The sequence below is a fragment of the Ictidomys tridecemlineatus genome, chromosome 15 (genome assembly GCF_052094955.1).
Source record: "Ictidomys tridecemlineatus isolate mIctTri1 chromosome 15, mIctTri1.hap1, whole genome shotgun sequence".
Classification (NCBI taxonomy): Eukaryota; Metazoa; Chordata; class Mammalia; order Rodentia; family Sciuridae; genus Ictidomys; species Ictidomys tridecemlineatus.
Window position 1 is genome coordinate 22,607,586 of NC_135491.1, and position 21,833 is coordinate 22,629,418.

Sequence of the window (21,833 nt, forward strand, 5' to 3'; positions counted from 1 at the left end):
TGCTAAGAAAAGTAGTTTGGACACACAAATGTAAGAAAATTGGCACTTTTCATCCTAAAATCTACTCACACTGAGGCTATAGACAGTGCGTATTTAGTTAATTAACCAGAAAAGTGTTGATAGTGTCACCTTGCAGCTGTCTATACTGCTGTCACAGGAGGGTAGGCATGGCCTAGAGGTACAGACCATTGGACAGACATCTGTGGCAATATTCCAGCCCTTGCCTTCTACAGAGAAAGGTTCCCTCCAACTGTCCTGAGACTCTTTGGGACAAACAGAGCTTTCCTGGTCTCCGAGATTTTCCCAGGGGAGGTAAAAAGTTCCCTTTGGAAATTGGAGCTGGTGGCACCTCCCTGTGCAGAGAATGGGGCCTGAGTCCCCTTAATATTTGCTCCAACCACCAGCGGATGGTAGGGCCTTGCCTTTGCTGCCTCTGGGAGTAATTTCCCTGTGTTTACTGCAGACATCTGTCACTCCCACGGAGACTATTTAAATACAATATGTCACCTTTAACTGTTTGCTAATTGAGCCAGTGCTGTGGGATTTCTTGATGATCAATGCCACGTGCAATTACTTATTAGAGAGAGAGAGAGAGACACCCAAATAGAGACATTTCCTAGGAAGTTTAGTCACTGTCTCTGGAATCTGAGTAGTTACCTCCACAGGGAAAATGCATTGGCTGGGAAATAGTGGGGGAAAATAATCTTCATCAAATCAGTAAAAAGCAGGAAGAAGGTGTTGTTAATGGAAAACTGTTTTTCTTCATCTAATTCTCACAATGGAGAGGTCCCTGAGTCCTGGCACACTGTCATCTCAGCTGCCTCCCAAGTTCTGTTAAAAAGCTGTTCTTCTAAGTTGAGACATCAGCTTTGTAAGGTCCAAGGGTTCAGCAGGGTGAGTGCAACTCCTGCTTTGAACATGACCCTAGCCTCTAGCTCATCATTTTGTCTCTGAGGACTCACATTCTGCCCGAGGTGACCAGATGAGGTGGTGATGGAGACACATATGGGACAGTCCTGTAATGACATCTGCACTGGTTCAAGAGATAATCTATTGATGGCTGCAGAGGGAGGTGTGTTTTTAGATGTATATTGATGCCCAGAGGAGGGGGTGGAGCTGCTGGCCCCTGGAGCTCTGTTGTGCCCAGACACATGAACCGTGGGGACCAGGATGCCGCTGGCCAGGACCCAGCCTCCTCCACCCACTCTACCAAGTGAGGCATCAAGTGAACTGGAGTTCCGAGCAAGGAGTGAAGTGCTCAGGAGACACTCCTTAAGCTGATGGTTCTGAAAGTTGTTTGCTGGGGAAACATGGTCATTGACAGAGGAAGGGAGAAAGCATTTTTAGAGGGCTTAGGCTTAGGGTCCATACAAAGTCTGCTACAGCAGGATCTGGCAGGGCTGTCTCAGGTGGGTTTGTGCCAGGAAGTTTCTGGATTGGTAAAAAACAGTGGGGTTTACCAAGCTCAATGATATCATCCTCTGTACCCTGGGATGCTACCAGGCATCAGAGGACTGGGCATTGGCCTGAGTAAAGCTGCATGCTTTGGGTAGTTATTTATTTCATTCTGGAGAAATCTGAGGACTACTACACCATCAGCAAACAGCAGGGGAGGTGAGTTATGGTAGCAAGGGCTCAGGCCAGCCTCCAAGAGCCTCTCTTCATTCCTTAGTAGTTCCTGCCACAACCTGGCCTCATCCCTGTCCCAGAAGGGGATGCAAATCTTCAAATCCAGTTGTCCTTGAATTCAACATACTTCTCTGTTGGAAGACTGTGTTTTTCATTTTCTACTTGACTCCTAACCTTGAGCTAGTTACTTTCTCTTGCTGGGTCTCAAATTTCCCCCTTGGACTTGGGAATGATAACACCTTCTTTGTGGTTGTAGGATAAATGCAAGAGTCCTGTGAAGTGTAAGGCACAGAGCAGGTGCTTGATGAATATGAGATCCTTCTTACCTGGTCCTTTCAAACCAAGACTTTTAGTTTTTATTTTATTTTATAACTTTAGCAGACTTAGCATATCACTCAAAAATACTTCACTTGAATTAGAACAACAACAAAAAGACAAAGGTTATTTAATCACTAGCCTAAGTGGTTGCATTAGCCTGTTCTTCTGTCATCTTTTTTTTCAATAAACAAATTGTCTTCCTCTCTCTTTCCTTTCTGTGGACGGATCTGGAGGATTTGCAATGTGCAAAGCAGGTGGATTGATCGGTTATTGATCAAGAGTGAATTATGAGCCCTTCAGGTAAAAAGCTTCCCATAAACACAATTTAGTAGCTGCTGCCGCCAGCCTCAGCAGCCTAAGATGACCATCTCAGGACTCCTGCAGTGAGATAATCGATACTTCATATTAGTATTAGCAGCACAGATTGCTTTATCTGGTAGCTCATCAGAAGTTTTGAGGTGGCCTCCTACGCTTGCATCCTACGGGGAGAAGAGCCATCCACTGGGCTTCAGTTGCTGCTTCCCAGAGGCTAAGGGGTTTGGTGGCCCTAGTTTGGTCTGGATTGGCCCTTGTTACTCTTGCCCCCTTGATCTCAGTTTTTCCTTAAAAAGAAATTTCTGCTCTTCATTCTGCTTCACTCTTAGCACTTTGGTATCACTGGGATTTAGGATGGGTATGAAAGCATTTTTGGAATGCTGAGGCCATATTAAAATGTTCTTCTTTTCCCTTCCTTTCTCTAGCACTTTGGATGCTCTCAGCCAGACCTTATTTCTCCTGTACATTGAAACAGCTTCCAAATAGCTCTTTTCAAACAGCCAATGCTTTCTCCTAGTGCTCCCCATCCCCACTCCCCAACACACAGAGAAACACCAGAGACATACATGCCCCTCCATTCTGTAAGTCAGTGTCAGAGTTACGATCCAGCTCTTCTCTAACTGAGTTCCTGTCCTCCCTTTCTCCCTCCCAGTTCTGGGTCCTCTGAGATGAAAAACTCTGTTTCATGTCTTTGCAGCTCTGTCTCCTAAAAGCCACCCTCATTACCTCTGTCCACTGCCTGGAACTTAATGGCACCGTACACATAGCTGCTGAATTAAATCAAATCTATTTGATTTGAAAGTAGGGTTTCCTTCTGTGTGTATCAACTGAGGTAAAGACGTTCAAACAGTAAGTTCTATCATAGGAAAGTTTGTGGCTTGGCAGCTGGGGTGACGGGTGATTTCAGAAAGATTAGACCTGATTGGAACAAAGCTGTCCCATGGCCAACTGGAAGCTGATGGAGCTGGTCCAGGATGCCCTGAGATTCCACTCCTGCCTCTTCACGCATGCCTCTAGGCAGCCCTCACTGAGTGCCCAGCAGTGGACGTCTCAGCTCCTCCCTGACCAGCAGTTTCTGCTTCACTCTCAGTATTTTTCTTTGAGAGTAACACCTTTCTCATGCTCCACACATGTAGCTGGGAGGGGCTGGCATCTCTCCTTTGCCTTGACCCCCATTCTAGCTACCAAAATGCTTGATTCCCTGATGCAGTGAGCAACTGTGGGATGGTTATGCAGTTTAAATTGGGCCAATGAGAGTCTTGGATTGAAGTGTCTGAAAGGGGAGTGTCCCTTTCTGTTCATAGGACCTGAGCCTGCCCATCTTTTCTACTAAGGAAAAAGAAACTTTCAGGGAAGAAATTCAATCAGAACAAACTGTACAATGTCTGAACCCTTAAACCTTGGCCATGTCCATATCGACTCCTGTACTTACAGTTTTGTTTGCTGGAAGATCCCACTCCACTGACCTTGCCCTTTCTACAAGCTATAGAGTGTTGTGTTGATTTCAGATGTAGCAGCAAGTGCCCTGGTGCTGTATTTCTCTCTGTAGGTGCCACACTCTGAGAAATCCAGGAAGAGAGATTCCCCCCAATCCACTGTCAGATCAGGGCTGAAATAGACCTCCCATCAGGTCATCTGGTTCCCAGGCCAGCGTCATGCTAAACTAAGCGAGGTGTTGCCTTGTCAAAGCTTCTCTTGCAAAGAGATGACTCACTTAATGTTGCAATTCTAGGCCTCTGAGGGTGGTGGTGGGAGACTCCTACTGTCCTCAGCCACGTGGTCCTGTGCCTCTCTAGGAGAACATCTATATTCCCAGGAGTTTGTGGGGACTGTCTGTCCCAAGCCAGTGCAGCTGTGGTATTTGCCGTGGGCAGAGCTTTGGCTAAGAGTCTTTGCTTTGGGAGATGAGGCCTTCATATCCCTCTGTCAAGAACTATTCATTTCCCTTGAAAACAGCTTTTTTTCCACCTCTTACAAAATCCCTGGGACAATTGTCTTTCAATATCCCCCAGTGGAAATGGTTCTCTTGTAAATGCTGGCCAAATGATTGAGCCCTGTTCTTGGATGCCTTGATCCCAGCAGTTGGGGGAGGACATTCATTATTAGACCTGCAGGTGCCATGTGGGGAATTTCATTGTCTTTGTTAGTAAATGAGATTCATTAGGGCGCGCACTGCAGGGCAATGGGGAAGCGTGGGTTTGAGTCCGGATGCTGATGCTGGGTGCACTCTCATTTCTGCCGCACAGACTTGATCAAAAGGAAAGAGCAGCAGGTCTCTGAAACCCTCAATCAGCAGGATTCCTCACTGTTCAAGGCGGGTAAACACCTGCTCACTGTAAACCCTCAACTGTAGTCTAGGCTGGTAATCATGGAAATGTCTTTTCTGGAGGTGGGGTCTTTAACTTGGGGTGAAGAAGGAAGAAAACCAGCACAGGCTTATGCCTCTCAGGAGCACACTGTCTCTTAATTTTGAAGTATTTATAGTAAAAAAAAAAATAAAGTAATCTCATCAATTTCTATTTTTATTTCTTATCCCTCATTCCTCACCTTGGTGTATGTTATTGAAGGGGCTAAAGGAGATGCCACATGGATGTGTTCTGTGCCCTTTATATCTTTGTATTACAGATGCATTCTGTGGCTTCTGTATTTTTTGAATCTTTGTATCATCACATTTGAGTGAGGTGTGATAAGTCGGACTTCAGACTGTGTACCATTTGAGGAGAGAGAATAAAGCTGACTCTCCCACAAAATATTCCTGTGAGCCCCCACGTGTGCCAGGGACAGTGTTTTTAGTCTAATTTCATCATGTGCCTGGCTGAGTGGTCCTGGCTGAGTGGCTGAGTGGTCCAGTTCTCTAGAAGCAGGCCCTGAGACAGGGAGCCGTATGCAGGTGTTTTATTGGGGGAGGAGTGACCTTAGAAAGAAACCTGAAGGAGAGTGAGGGAAGCAGGGCAGGGCAGGTGGAAGGTGGGCCAAGATGAGGGCTCTGCTGAAGTCTCTGCTCTGCCTGATCTCACCACAGGGAACTCAGGAGCAAGCGTGGCACTTTCAGTTTTCTCCATCCTGAGGCATGGCGCCTGGACTTTCGTGTCCCCCATCAGTCAGTCCTTAGCTGCAAGTTCCTTAGAGAGTGGTCCATAATCTCCCAGGTGTCTTTGGGCAGCTTGGTTTCTTGGAAAAGGGGTAACTATGAGCTGTTAGCTGCCCACTCGGGGCAGAAGGAGGGAGGTACTGTGGTCCAGGAAAGAGGATCTGGATAGAGTCCCAGTAGAATCTACTGTAGTTGGCTTTGGAGCCAGACTAAGTTTAAACCCTCCACTTTGAAGTAGTACAACTTTAACTTCTTTCTATTTCAGTTTCCACGTCTGTAAAATGGGCATAATAAAATGCCTCCCATAGAGTTGCTGTGAGGATTGAAGGAAGAAAGATGTGCAAAGGGTTTAGGGCAGTGTCTGGCACTTGGTCAGGTTGCCTTGATTGGTTCATTTAATGGGCTAGAGCTTCCCTAGAACTTTGGGGTGCTCCCTGTCCTCCTCCCATGCCTCCACGAGGCCCTCCACAGGTCTGAACACAGCAGCTTGCATAAGACAAGGCCCTGGGCAAGAGCCCTCTCTCCTGGGTTTAGCAGCCTCCAGGACAAGGGAGAGGGCACAGAGAGCAGACTGAGTTCTGGGAGAGAGAGGAAGGAGCAGAGGAACTTAGATTTCAGGTAGTCCCTTCATGCCTCTGCCTGAGGCTCTCCAGAGAGAGAGGCTCCTGCGACAACTGGATTTTTCATGCTCTTCCAAACGAGCCTATAAAAATTCAGCCCATTTGGTTTGCAGACAGAAACTTTGCTTTTAAAGTCTTTGAGTTATTTCCTTCTTTCTCCCCTTTCAGGGCCAAAGTTATTTCAAAGGAATAGGGTGCAGAGAGAGGGTGTGTGTGTGTGTGGGGGGGGTGGTGCATTTGTCAGTGTTATTTCCCTACGGGTTTGTAACCGTGGGGGACTTTACTTAAACCCACATGACATTTGTCACTTTGCTATTGCTTTCTTACCCAGAGGGGCTCTGTCCTCAGCGGCACATTTTCCTTTTTATCTGTCTGAGAGGGATATATGAGCAGAAGGAGGGGAGGAAGGGAGGCTACATTTGCATTTTTATGCCTGCCTTCTTTTCACACAGGCAGACATTACCTCCAGTTCTCTGTCAGCTCCATTCTGCTCACTCAGGGGCAAGAGGGATGGGGTGTTCAGTAGAGGCATAGAGAAGGGAAGAAATGGGAGGGAGCGTGTGCATCTAAGACACAGGACAAGACACCTGCCCCTCTGTGCCCTGTCTCTGTTTTTGATGATCACTACATTGGTCCTTTCATTCAAGTATGGAACCCATTCTGATAAGTGCCTGCTAGCGTCTAGGACCTGAGCTATACTTGTACTTATGGAGACCATTCTCTTATGGGTGACAGACACAGCACGTGGGAGGTGGTGTGGAGAGCAGGGGGAGCCTGATGATGGAGCTAGGTCAAGGGAGGGGGCTCATAAAGATAATGATGCCAGGTGAGTCTTGAATAGAAATTATCTTTGGGAGATACTTAAAGAGAAAAAGGTGTGTGTGTGTGTGTGTGTGTGTGTGTGTGTGTGTGTGTGTGTTTGTGCACAGGTACTTTCCAGGTGGGTAGCCTCACTGAAGTATGAGAAAGGTGGGGGCCCTCGAGGACCTTCTGGTGTTGAACAATTAGGGCATCAAGTGCCTTTGGGGTTGATGAGTGGGGATGGTAGAGTGGAAGATAGAAACTAGATGAAAAAGGTCTTGTAAGTCATGTTAAGGAGGCTGAACTTTGTCTGATGCAAAGGTCTAACAAGACCCTCCACAAGAATAAAACAAAACAAAACAACTCTGTGTGTCCCCAGTTGGCACAAGCAATCATTTGTTGCATGTGTAAATGCATGTACATGAGAGGGATGGCACTTCCTACCACAGCTAATCTGGAAATTCAGTATGATTCCAAACAAAAAAATTCCATTGTAAGATTTTAAGGAATTTATCCAGATCATTTCTAAAATTCACTTGAAATATATATATATATATATATATATATATATATATATATATATAAAATATATATATATATGATCGCAATTTGAAAAAGTGAAAAGGAAATGGATAGTACTTTTTCTATTAGGTATTGAGATATATTATGAAGTTATAATAAGTGCAAAAAGTTTATTATTATCTCAAACATATTAGTAGAACATTTGCTTAAGTGTTACTTTTACCCCAAAATGCAGAATTGAGTCTTTGTGATTAAGGTCATCTTACTGGCAAAGCTTAAAATTTTTACTATTTGGTTCTTTGTAGGAAGTGTTTGCCAATCCTTTCTGTGGAAAGAGACCCCAGCATTAACAGGAATTGGTAGAGGATGGAGATGGTATTATTACAAATTACAAATTAGTGGACAGGAAGGAATTGCCAATAAAGTTAAACTTAGATTCTTACCTCATTCTTTAAACAACAACAACAATGAAAATCCTAGGTGGATTAAAGATCCAAATGCAAAAAACAGAACTTCATAACCTTGTAAAGGTACCAGAGGATCGGTGTTAATCATTTCCGGTAGAGAGAGCCTTTGTAGACAAGGCAAAAAAAGCACGGTTCCAAAAGGAAAAGATTATTATGTGACTACTGGTACTACAACTATTCCTACAGCTACTACTACAACACACACATACACATACACACTCACACATGCACATACACAATCTATATGGGAAAAGACACTGTAAACCAAGTTAACTTACAAGACCAGAGTAGAAGAAGACAATTGCCATGCAGATGAGGGAAGAAATCCTATATGTGCATTTTTTTTGGCAGAGGACAAATAAACCAAAAGAAAAGTAAGGAGAAGGTAAAGACTTGGTGTTTCAGAGAAGAGGAAAGCATCAGTGGACTAAAATAAAGGAAAATTGCAAAGCCACATTGCTTATCAAAGGAAAACCAAGCAAAACAAAAGTGCTATATTGTTTCACACCCATTCAATGGGCAAAAACTCAGAGAGTCAGACAATTCATCCTCAGTGTGGAGAAGAGGAGAAGCAGGAAAACTCCTACTTGGCTGTCAAGAGGGTGAATGTGCACAGGCGTGGCCAGCAGCACTGTAGCAATAGCTGATAAAATTGAAGACGGGTGTCCTCTATGACTCAGATATTTGCTTTTGATTATGTGCCTCAGCATGTCTCGGAGATGTGCACAAGGGCACTCCTTGCAGTATTGTTTGATTCAGTAAAAAAATAAAAAACCATTTAATGGCCCTGAATAGGAGAATGGCCCAAGAAACTTGTGGTCTATTCAAGTTTTGGTCTATTCTGTAGCAACTATGCCAGCATGAATTCATCTCAAAAAAATTAATCCTGAGGAAAGAATCAAGTTGAGAAATAAGCTACGATAGCCTTTATGTAAATGAGGAGACCCATATAGCAATGTATTTGTTGTATGTCTGTCAGCTATCTATCTATTCATCCATCTAAAATTAGGACTAGTATCTCTCTTCACCAAAGTAAAATTAAAATATTTATAAAAAGAGAAGGATGGTTGCAGGGTGGGGTGGCATTTTTAATGAAATCTGTAGAGTTCTATTTCTTTCACCAAAAGTGTGTGTTAGCAAAGTTGAGGACATATTTTCATTTGTTAATCATGGATGGCAGGCACATGGTTATTGTTTTCTTTATCTCAATAAATTTCAAATTTCTAAAATTAAAAGAAGAGGGGCTGGGAATGTGGCTCAGGCGGTAGTGCGCTCGCCTGGCATGCATGCGGCCCGCGTTCGATCCTCAGCACCACATACCAACAAAGATGTTGTGTCCGCCGAGAACTAAAAAATAAATATTAAATTTTCTCTCTCTCTCTCTCTCTCTCTCTCTTTCTAAAAAAAAAATAAAAATAAAAATAAAATTAAAAGAAGAGAGCCACAAAGAAGGAGGAGCCCCACAGCGGGCCTGAACTCCCACCTCTCAGTCTTGCTGTCTTCAGAGTGCGGGAGAAGCCAGAGCTTGGACATCTCCTGTGCTTGTGGAATCCCTTTCAATCTCTCAAACACACCACATTATACCTAGCCTAAGGAAGTTCATAGAAAATTCTGGGGAGACCAGGCTGACACCAGGAAACATGGAGGAAACCAGGCAGGAGTGTCTTTAGGAATGAAGTGTCCAGCCCAGCCCATCCAGGAGAAGGGCCATCTAAGGGATTGTGGTCCCTGGGTGTCTATGTCCTGTGCCTCTCCCCATGCCTACTCTCCAAACTTTCATATACCCTTAAATGTCAGTGTCACTTCCTCTAGAAGCCTTCCCCGGGCTGGATGACAGTGGCCTCCTCTACCCTGCATGTACCCTTAGCACATGTCTAGTTCTACCTTCTGGAAATCCTTCTATTTGTCTTTTTGTGGCTATATTGAGCTTCCTTAAAGTTGAGGTTGATGGAAGCTGAGCTTCTCTCAAACCTCACACAACGTTAGACTTATGACACCTGCCCTATGCTTGCTTTTGGTGATGAGAGTAGAGAGAAAGGTAGGAGGAGTTTTGGTGGATTGGGGGATCTGTACAGTGGAAGGTGTAAGAGTCAATATGATCAGCAAGCAGTCTGTAGCAGGATCCGTCAGGTCTCCTTCATAATTCATGGCTTAGAAAACTCAATTGATGTCTTTGAGGAACTTTATCAGGTCACTAAACTTGAAAGTCCATTTAGCTCTAGGTTCATCTAGGTAAGGGCTCAATTAATGTTATGTGGTCTGGACCAGGCATCTCTCTCTCTCTCTCCCCCCTTATCTGAATCTCTTATCTACTCTCCTGTCTCCCTTCCTTCATCTCTATATTTCATTTCCTCTGGATGGGAACCATTCTCTGTTGCTCTCTTGGATGGATGGAAAAGATGGCTGTCACAAATGCAGACACCTCCTGTCTTTCTAGGTCCAGCAGGACAAAACGAGGTCCTTTCTCTCCTGGATGCTCCAGTAAGGCACCAGAATAAGTACTGGGTGGCTTTATCAGATCCTGTGCTGATCATGATGATCTCAGTCAATCATCATTGTGGTGGGGAGTGATGCCCCCATCCCAAACAAGACATTAAGAGTCAGGAGAGTGTTTCTCCAGGAAAACTTTCAGGTGAATGGATTTGGGGAGAGAAAGCCAATGGCTGTCTGGTGCAGGGAAAGGAAGCTGACCTATATCTGGAATGGAGGAATGTGGCATGTTACTCTCAGAGTTCTTGACATTGGTTTCTCCCCTTCAAAGGTTCTGAGTAGAGGAGTGGGATGAGGAAAGACTGGGATGCTGGAAACTTCTCCCCTACTGTGCACAGCAGGAAGCTGATTCTGGGTCAGCCCAGTCATCAGCTTTTCTTCCTTGCTGGGATCTACAGGGCAGCATTCCTGGCTTCTGTCCCAGGAGCTATGGGAAAAATGTATTAAGGAGTCATAAACTAAACACTGAATTTTCAGAATTCAGAAGTGGTTCTTGACATTGTTGGAAAGGTGCGGTTGTCCAACTATTAAGCTGTGGGTTTTGCATCACAGACAGGACGTAGCTGCATTTTACAATTGGTTATAAATCTGAGACATTTGCTGGTCTCCATGGGCCTCAGCTCGACATTAAGGAAAAGAAACCGGATGGATAAACCAACGCCTCCGCTCAGCTGAGAGAAGTGAGTGGTATGAGGTTTTACATGAGGGCTTCTATAATTCTTTGAGTTATGGCTCAGGATTAAACTATTAATAGAGTTGGTAAAAATGGACATTTAAATGCTCACACCACCAGTTTCTGAAAACTTGAGGCTGTTTTGGGGAATGCACAGGACTCTGGATGACTCAACCTGTGGCTTCCAACGTTGGGTTTAAAGAGATGGTGTCCAGGGCAGTAGTAACAATTTCAAGAAAAACAAAGGGTCCATCTGCTGAAGCCCTGGTGTGCCCTACATTGTGCTGTGTTAATTCTCACAACAGCTTCTGAGAAAACTATATCATTATTAGTTTATGGCTGTGGAAACCAAAGCTTAGCAAGAAACCAAGGGGTCAGCTCAAGGACATGGAACTAGTAAATGACAGAAGTGGGGTTCAAAGCCAGGCTGACTCCTCTAATTCTGGAACTCAAGTATCACACTTCTCTGTGGAGACTGAATTGGAGGATGACTGGCTTAAATGAATGCTATATTTTTTATATAAATATTAAACTCCTACTAAATATATACTTCTGCAAATAATTCCTTTTTTTGAAATTCAAATCTGTTTGACATCTATTATGGGAAGTCACTAGATAATATGGGGAAATGCCTTTTGTTAAGTGAGCTCCATCTTCAGAAATACATTGCTTTGACAAATCAAAAGACGTTCTTATTTATTAATCAGAACTTGAACAGTTATTCATTTAGTTCCGACGTGATGTCAGACACTATACTAATATACTGATGCTAGCAAATATTTTCTAGTGCTCAATGGTTCCATGAGGTGATGTGGCAGGGGCTGGCTCCTGGTTACTAGACCTCTTTATGCTTTTTCCCAGGCATATGGGACTATATCACATCTCACAACTTTCCTTTCAGTGAGACTGACCATGGGACTAAATTATGCCCAATGGATTGAGGGTGACAGTGACAGATGTCACATCCAAGACTGGCATGTAAAAATCCTCTCTTCATGACCCTATATCTTTTCCCCTCATTAGAGGGCAGGGAAGTCATGTGCTGAAGATGGTGGTGCCATAGGATAGATGGAACCTGGCTCCCTGAGTTGCCCACCATTTAGGAACTCTTGGGTTTTGCCTGAGCAAGAGGCAAAGTCTGATGTGTGAATCCACTGAGACAGGAACAATTTGCAACATTAGCAGCTTAGCCAGCAGCTTAGCGTTTTCTTAATTTGTATAGCTAGATATTACCATATCTTCATGAATAAATAGCACACGTTTTTTCCACTTTTGAACATTTCTGAAATTATTGGGCTAGGTTGTAGAGTCCCCAGCATCTTCTACTTGCTGCTGGCCTCAATTGAAGTCTAATTTTAAGAGAATTAATTTGCATTTTTCCTCCATTACTTGAGGCTGCTGCCCACTTGAGGTCTCTTTAAATGAAATTCTCTGGTTCAAGTGTTTTGGACAACACTGAGTAGTATGAATTGAGATTACAAACCTGTCTGAGGACCAGTTGATGGTTCAAACTCTCAGGGGAGAATGTTTTTCCCCTCCCTTTATCTGGTGCCAAGGTTGAGACAAGCTAGTTTCTTTGTCACATTTTCTAGGAGATGGTCTTATGTCTCATTTACTCATATATATACTCATGGTGTTCTGGCTTTATGTGGGAACTCCTATTAGATACACCTATTGTGTATTTTTTATTGGTATGTAAAACAATATTGCATCTTACAATAGATGGTGTCTCGAGTTCAACAACATCTTGTGTTATTATCTTCATTTTATAGAGGAAAATGAAAACATCGGAGGCACAGAGATTAAGGATCCCAGTAGTTAAGTATGAGAGTCTGACTTTAGAGTCGGGGCTCTTCACTACCAAGCCACTACAATGGTGGCCCTGTCATTAAGCTCAGCTTCCTAATAGAAGACAGGTGGAGCATCGGCTTAGAATTGAAACGAGCTCTGTCATCATTAGGAGTTTGAATTTAGGTGTCACCCTAAACCTGAGGTTCCCCATCTTCATTGAAAATAATAAGAATCTTGCTGCTTTATAGAATTGCAATGAAGGTTAAATGAGGTTGCAATGTAAAGCATTTGGCATGGTGCCAGGCACATAGACCATACTCAAGATGATCAGGTGCTGTTAATTTTCCACCACTAGACTATTGTTGCACTTCCAATAGTAAAACATGGAGTATGTATGTATTACCTGTCATATTCCAGTCCTACTATCTCAATTAGGCCATTGAGAAACTATCATCCTTATTTCATAGATGAAAAACTGGGCTCAGAGATGTCAAGAAATTACCCAGGTTATTCAAGTAGCCAGTGACAGAGGCAGGATTCAAATTCAGGCCTGCATGGCTCCAGAGACTGAGCTCTCTCTTCTCTTCCTTGTATTCCTAACTCTCCTTGCCTCCAGAACATGATACTTCATAGTAACAAAAGTCCTGGGAACGACTCTTGACCTTTGGGAAGACTTTTCCTTGAATTGGCAGAACTGTTCTTCCTGTAAACAGTAATCCTCTCTCTGGCTCTGGCCGGCTAACTGAGCTTGCTTGCTCTGGGGAGAGGAGAACCAGCCTACCGTAGGCTGGAGCAGAATCTAAACCAAGGTGCACTGTGTGTTTTAGGTGATCATCCTAATGTCCCAGTGACTAAAGTTATAAGGGCCCCCCCTGCCTGATGGGGGCTTCCTAGTCAGGGAAAGCTTCCTGGAGGAAGGGGCATGGTAGCCATGTCTAGAAAAATGGGAGATCTTGTATAATAGGTAGAAAGCAAATGGAGGGCTCTTGAGGTTAGGGGTCCAGTGTGAACACAGGGGTGGAGGGAAGGATGCGAACATGGTGCTATAGGAGAACATGAGAGATTGGGCCAGAGCACAGAGGGATGATTCTGCCTGTGCCACTCTCTCGGTTCCTGCCGGGGAGTCCAGTGAAACCCTGGACTCACACCTGTGGTCCCAGCCAGCCAGGGATTGGGGCTGTGGCTTCACTTGCCTTTCCCAAGCCTCAATCCCTAGGCATCTTTCTTAGTGCCAGGCTCAATACCTGGTACCAGGATGCCCTGGTTTTCCCAGCTCATGGCACCCAGTCTGCTTCAGCATGGGCCTGTTTTACCCTGAGTGAAGGACTACTGGGGTATTAGGAGCCAAAGAAAGGAATATGTTGGCACATGTCACCAAAGTTCTACCAGATGTGACTGGCTCCAGGGACTCAAAAAACTGTGACTCAGTTCTTTTCTTCTTTTGGTTCTTCTTCCTTCCGTGTTAGCTTCCCATGCAGGTGGGTCCCTCCATGTGGTGAACACTGGAAACCCCAGCCTGAACAGCCATCTGCAAGGGATTCTAGTTAACTCTTTCCTAAGTAGCAGCTACTAGTCTCTACACCTGAGCACATGTTCCTTTCTGTCTTCTAAGTGTTTGGCCAAAGGATGAATTGTCCTGTTGGCCTGTCTTGGGACCTGGGTCCACCCTGGGAAAAAAGTTGGGATAGCGTGTTAGGGCAAGGTATCCAAACCTCAGAGCAGGATGGCAGGGGAGAGAGGTTCCCAAATGAAAGCTAGGTGCTGCTTTTAAGAACAGAGAAATGAGAACTAGGATGGTGGTATGCACAAACATGTCTGGGGGTTGGCCCCCAATGCCTATTCCCAGTTCCCTGTGCTTCAAGTTCAGGCTGCTGCCTGCCTGCTATTATTCTCTGTTTCTCTGAGTGCAGGAATGGAAAACAGACTGACAGTCTACACTGAGCTCTGGGAACGGTGCTCCCTGCTTGCCCTACTGATGGTACATGACCCTGTTGGCATTGGAGATGAGTTGCCCCAGGGGAACTGAGTCCTGGGAATGCCAGCTGGCCTGAGGCCTTTGCAGTGTCTCTAGCTCCTTCTAACCCAGCACATGGAGCATGCATAAGCTTCTGTGGAAGTCCCCCTTCCTGCCAGGAGCCTGGCGTGGATTGTGTGAGTGGGGCTGGCAGCAGGCGGGCATTGCTCTTGTGACCATGGCAGCTGCCTTGCATCTGCGGTGTGGAGAGGACCTGAGAAATCCCCCAGAACTTCTCTGGGGATATTTCTGAGTGAACACATGGTTTGTATACTCAAAAATATCCTAAATGCCAAAGGTTGCTGCACTGACAGATGGAGTGTTCAACTTGACGCATTTTTTTTTCTCCTCTGATCACCATGAGGATTAGACTAAGTGAAAGGTGAAATTTAATTTTGACCTCAATTTCTAAATCCAAAATTTCTCCATCAGTGAGTCTGTGATCTTGAGATAGAAACAGTTCTCAGAACAAGAGGCAAGTATTCAGAATCAAACAGGTCATGTGAGTCCCAAGAGGAAACAGGGACAGTTACCTGACTTGGCAGAAGGGCTGTCAAGAGCCTCTTTTCATGCCAGAGAGGCCACTAGGGGCTGCCACCCACCACATTGCTTTCTAGTAGTTGGACAGGGTGGTGGGTGAGACCACCATGTGACAAGATCCACTCTGGCTGGGATGATGAATGTGAATGCAGCTGGGACAGTGTGCTCCTGCAGACTGTGAGGAAGACACCACAATCTACCTTAACAGCTTTGTGCAGCCAGCTCACCCAGGAGGTGATGTTTTAGCTGAGATCCTAATGATGGGAAGGAACCAGCCATGCTCAATGATACATCCATGAGTGTGATGAATCCCCATGAGAAAAACGGGCCACTATGTGTGGAGATGGGTCCAGAGCCCCTGTGGCTGGAGCAATAGGCTGGGCAGCAGCAGCGTCAAGGACTTAGGTTATATGGGCCAGGCAGAACATGGCAAGGAGTTCAGACTTGAGGACTGAAAAGTTGGCCCAGGGATTTAAACAGGGACTGGCATGGTCCAGTTTGCATTTTAAAGAAAAACCTGGGTGCTTCTGGAAGATGGATTTGACAAAGCTCTTGTGGGAGAAGGGAGACCCTAGGCAGCAGTTAGTGTTCTAAGGCCAGGATGTTGGTACTGATTATAGCAGTGGAGATAAAAACAAGCATTGTAATTCAAAATCTATTTTGATGTATTTGGAGGTTGGCTTGACCAGATAGATGGATGGTTTATACTTGGGGCTGAGCAAAAGGGAGTTATCCACCAGTGTCTCATCTAGATTTCTAACAGACAATGAGGCAATATTGACTCAGAGAGGTCTCTTAAGAACAGAAACCTGTCCTGGGGTCTGTGTTTAAGACGGATTATCATATAGTTGGTATGTAAAGCTATAACTCTGATATTTAGAGGGAGAGCAGACAGAGGGAGAGGAGGACCAAGACCTGTCCTGAGAAAACACCAACATTTAGAGTGGCGTCCTAGAAGCTGAGAGCAGGATAGATTTGCAAGGGTGGTGTTTAAAGTTGTTTGGGATTGATGTTGCTCAGAGATTTGGTAAAATGAGAATTAACATTGACTTTTGGAATAAGGATGTTGGTTGGTATGAGTGGTAGAGACCAACCCAGATTGGAGCAATTGAAGATTGAATGGGAAGTAAATAATGTGTCGAATCTGAACTAAGACAGTGAAAACCCCTAGATTACCTTCTTACTTCCCACTTGTGCAGAGGGAGGCTGCTCATTGCTATAATATGGTGGAGCCTCCATAAGCCTGGATCCTGAGTGAGCATGTGGATGAAGCACAGCCCCCTTCCTCCTTTCCTGAAACTGTCAGGTGCACGGAGCTCTTCCTTCTCAATGTCCATGTTTCCCTGCCTTCATCTCCATGACTTTAGTGACTAGATGGAGTAGGAGACAGAAGGCAGACAGAATGACCTCTGTGGTTTTTCTGTTTGCCCCTCTCTGGGTCTTTCAGGAGTGAGAGGAGAAAGGGGACAAACAAGATAATTATACTCTTCTTCTCTTTTTATAGTCCCGTGTCGATGCCCCTGTGTTTATTCCAGGCTGTCCTCATCCATCAGCAGCCAGACATCTCTCAAATCAAATATCTTGCAAGCCTTCCAAGTAACATATCCCTGCCACACAGCAAGTGCTGCTGGTTCTCCATCATGGGGATCCTCATCCATCAGTTGGCTGAGAAGCTGTTATTAATAATGGGTGGGAAAATATCTACTTGGCTGCTCTGTCATTGTTATTGCCTTTAACTATTACTTAAAGAAGAAACATAGTCAATACACGTAATCTATGGTTTTCTCTGAACATTTTGGTAACAATTCATTTTAAGTGGTAGGCAATATCCAAGACTGGCTACAGTAAATCTGCAGTTTAATAAGCCAGGTCTCCAATCTGAAGAGCTAAATAGAAATACAGATATTCCCTTTTTATCTTATTGCCAACATGCAGAAGGGTTTTATCTGGGGAGACAATTATGGGGAGGGTATTATCTTATTCCAGGTTGTACCAGTCTGGGATTTATTTGGTCCCATTAGTAAATTGGTGGCTGTTTGTCCTTCTGATCCCAGGCATCAGTGGGCTATTGGCTGCCAGTGTCTAAATGCTGCTGGTTCTCACTGCTGAGTCAGCAAATCTCCTTCATCTTTTACACTTTTAAGTTCTCAACTTTTGTCAGAACTGCCTTCACGCACCAGTTGTTCTTGGAGGCGGTCTCCAACTCTGCAATCAGTCAGCAGTGCTCCCCAAGGTCATCGACTCCATGAAACTGACAGGTGCACGGAGATCTTCTTCCGTCCCAGGTAGAAGACAAGTATGCAGAATGAAATCAGCACAAAGGGACTGTGGGACCAGAATCCAGTGGGTTAACTGTCATCCTACTTCTTTGTTAAACTACATGTTTTTTGAGCAAATCCTCTTTTTTAATGCAGAGCACAGAAGAAAACTTTGGCCTGGTTTGGGAAGAATTCTCACACATTTTGGCCTTTGTGGACATCATCAGTGTTTAGACATTCAAGAAGTGACTTTATAGTTCAGAAATGTCCTGCCAAGTCATTCTTTTTTAATTCAGCAAATATTTGAGTGAATCCTGTGTGCATTTTTGAGTGACTTCTTGAGTGAGATTGTGTTATAACAAAATACTTCTGGTACCTCTTTGAGTGATGGTGATGGGTGGGGTGGAATGGGAAGACTTTCCACAAGCTCTACAATGCAGTAGATTCTTTTGCAGTTGGAGCAGTCAGGGAATCCTGGCATTAAAGTGACCTTTTGATGATGCAGACCAAAAAGTCACATACATATGTTTTTGGTCCTTCATGGAAGTTTCACATTTGATGTTTATAATCATCTCATAAGGTAGATAAGGCAGAAATTGTAGATCTTTGCTTAGTGGAGGAGAAAATTGATGCCCAGTGTTAAGTCCTTGCCCAAGTTCCCTCCCTAATAAGTTTGATGGTAGTGTGAAACTGTGGCCTCTTAGCACCTTTTAAACGGCTGCAGAAATAAACCTAGCAGAACAAACCCAGCTTCCAGGCCACCAGGGTGACAGGCCTCAGAGCTGACACTCTTTGGAGCCTCCTGTCTCCTTCCCTTGGTTTATTCTTCTGAGTGCTGTGCACCCACCCTCCAGCAGCTGGGGGCATTGCTTCAAACGAGAGCACATCCAGCCTCCTAAGGATTCCCCAAGGGCTCCTGGAGGCCCTTCAGTTGCAAGCAAAAAAGTACCTAAAGTATCCAGTGATTTCCATACCTTCCTTCCCAGGTCTGTGGCCAACTGACTGCTGCAGGGCTAGAAAGGTTAGCTATTTGGCTTTAAGGGGGCACAAACTGTGAAGGGCAATTTATGCTCCACAGCTCCCCACGGGATCAGGCTAAGACTGGGACTCTACCCAAACTGGCCTCTCACTTGGTTTCTTCTCTGTCGCTGTCCTGTTGGCCCACTGTTTTCTCTCTCATGAGAGTTCACAAATTGTCACCTCAGAGTCAGTTCTGGGGCAACTTGACCTTACCGTAAGACTTGTGTGCTTGCTCTGGGTGCCATATAGACTCCCAGGTTTCCTTAAGGGCACCCCTAGTCGGACTCTGATACAATTTTCAGTTGATGTTAAAGCTTTACTATTGGCTTCTAAAATTCTAGGCTGCTTGTAATCTGTGCAAGTCACATATACATTTTCTCTTCATAATCCTAGTTTTCTGTCTAAGAACACAGGCTGAGATTCTTTTTTGGTTCCCCTGAGCAGTATGGTCTCCTGCAGGAGTTGGACAAAGGGTGTCACAGCATGTGAAAGCCAATACAGTCTTCCCAAAATCTAAAACTGTGCTGATCACCTCCCTAAAAGCAGGATGGGTCTTTAGTGCTTGAGACCAGCTCCTGTTGAACGACTTGGAGAGGGGTGAGGGCTGTTTCATTAGTAAGTGAGCTGGATTTTCTGTGTAAGCCCCTCCTGCTCATTAAGTCCAGGTCTTAAGACTGCATGGACTGGCTCACATGGCCTCCACCTCCTGTTTGGGTTTGGTCAGTGGACAGCACTGACAGGATAGAAGAGAGAGAGAGAGAGATCAGGGGCTTCCTTCTGCTCCCTTCCTGCTAGGCTGAATAAAATCTCCAGCTTCTAGTAGCCTCTTCCCCAGTGGTACATCTTCTGCCCTTGTACCCTGGGGTTAGGCAGTAGAAATTGGCACAGTTGCTGGCCTTGGGTGCTTACCCATATCTCTTTACTCTTCCCTACTTTATGTGAGTAGTCCTTTCATTAAACTTTTCTCAAGAACTATTTGAGCCTCATTTTCCTCCCAGGCCCATGACTGGTTCAGAAAGTTCTCAGGGAGCTGCTCTGGAAATACATGCCCTTAAGTCCTGAGCAAGAGATACTGAACAATCATCGCATCCCACAAGAACTTGGGCTTTATCTCCACTGGGGTAATGAGGTGTGGCTTCAGGAGTAGGTGTCACCCAGTGGGGTAGAGTTACACTCACCTGTTCCTTTGTAATCCTACCCCTTTGCCCTTTTGGGGATAGAATGTTTCATAAAACCTTCCCTTGTATGTCCCCTGTATAAGAATAAAGAATTCCAGTGGCTCTCTCTTTTCATGGACCCCTAAGGTCAGAGAGCCGTTCCAGATTTTGAAAAGGGACTTCTGAGTGTTTGCGTGCTTTCTTTGCCGTTTTCTTAAGTTATTGGAATAGTCAGATTTAAGAACCCAGCATAGGTTCATTGCCAGCTAGGATAGATGGCGATAGAAGGTGACATCTGTGTGTCATTAGTGGACTAGAGAAAACCACATAAGGGAATTTCCATTCCAGATGGTGTTCTCTTTCTTTTGTCCACATAGTTTTTTCTGTCTCATTCTCTGCCTGTCGATATTTCTTCTTGTCATTCATCCAAAGACCCTTTTTCTAGAGGTCTTCCATGATCATTCTAGTCTACTGAGCCTCCCTCCTGGCCTCCATAGTGACTTATTGACCATGTTAGGTGCTGACATTAGCACCCCAGGACACTGGTATCACCTAAGGGTAGTGGCAACACCGGGCGCCCTCTGAACTCTCACCGTTAGGCATGAGTCTGACTTGGCCGGGTGTTCAGTAGTAGTACTTGTGGTGCAAAGTGATGTGAATCATATCCTAAGGAGTCCTGTTTTCTTCACGCTTACAGGGTCATGATTTTACTCAACTTCAAACAAGAATATTCAAGCCCCTATTCCCTGTAATGTGAGATATCCGTTGTTGTTACAACTTCTCTAAGGGTTCTTAGAGGAACCCACAATTGCAGGGTACTTGGCCCTGCTGAGTTCTTACTGCCCACTCTAGCTCTTCCCATATCCATAGCCTTCTTTCTGCAATAGATCACTCTAAATGTTCTTTGTTCCCCAAAGTACTGCTAACAAGAGGCTGGGATGTCTCACACTGACAGTTTAGGAATACTAGATAGTTAATGTCAGCATATCACAGAATGAGTATCAACTTGAAATGGGTCTTTCATTAGCTATCACGGCCCTGTAGTTTTCCTGTTCATCTCCTCAACAGGGACCATCTACCTGGCTGTCTTCCTTCTGAAATCTGACCCATCCCTGCCAGCTGGGTGCAGTCATCCTTTACCTCCCAAGCTCCTCATCTTCTCCTCTCCTGTTCTCTATTCTTCCCATCCCAAGGTCCTTTCAAACAAAGAAGACAAAAATCGCAGTGAATATAGAGCTTAGTTCTCTCTTTCTCTCTCCTTCCTGCTGTGCCTGAGGCCTATATTTTCACACACACAAAAAGATCCTCTGAAGTATTTTTCTAAACAAAAAGGCCACCCACCCCTAAGAAGAATTGGCCTCTTCCTAAGAGTGTTTTAGCCATTGCATTCAATTTTTTGTTTTAAAAAATAGCATTTTCTTTTCTTGTTACTCAGTTCTAACTTGGGCTATGATCTAGGGCCCTGAGGGTTACTTGTCTATTCCAAACTGTCCTAAAAGTTGGTCAAACTGTGGGATTTTTTTTTTCAACTTTTATTTTTCATTTTTTTTAAAACTATCTTCTGCCCTCATTTAGTGCTCAACACATCATGGGACACATATACTATTGCAGATGATTCTTGTGCTCAGTGCCACATTCCCAGGCCCAGCTAACGTCAGCACTTTGGTTTGCCATGCCTGGCAGGCACTTCCCCAGGATCCCACTTCAGGGAGGCATCATGGAGCATTTGCTTTTCTAACTCAAGTGTCCTCTAAGTTATGAATCTTATCAGCCATGCTCAGATAGTCTGGTAGTGCAGGAGGGTTGACACTCAGGGATGACCCTCTACCAAGAAGGGTCAGAGGGGCATTTCTGAGATCCATCCTACCCAGTTCTCCCGAAGTCCCCAACAGGATCTGGTCCTCACTTCTCCCAATGGTGAACAGTTCCATCATACTCATCCATATTCTTCTGCTTCCTCACTCCTTTTCCCTAGGATCACATCCCAAATCAGCCACCTACCCCCACGGGTTGTCCAAGTTAGGAGTCAGTCTCAGGGACAGGTTTTGAAGGGGACTCAAACGACTATGGGTACTCAGTGGTCATGTGTTTAGCTACCTTTAATAATAACTCCAGCTGCTGAGCTTG

General features: G+C 44.7%; 1 long non-coding RNA gene across 1 annotated transcript in view; it reads left to right on the forward strand.

Moving 5' to 3' along the window:
- The window catches only part of LOC110598691 (uncharacterized), a 216,535-nt gene that overhangs the window by 177,144 nt on the left and 17,558 nt on the right, over positions 1 to 21,833 (forward strand). The window lies entirely within an intron of this gene.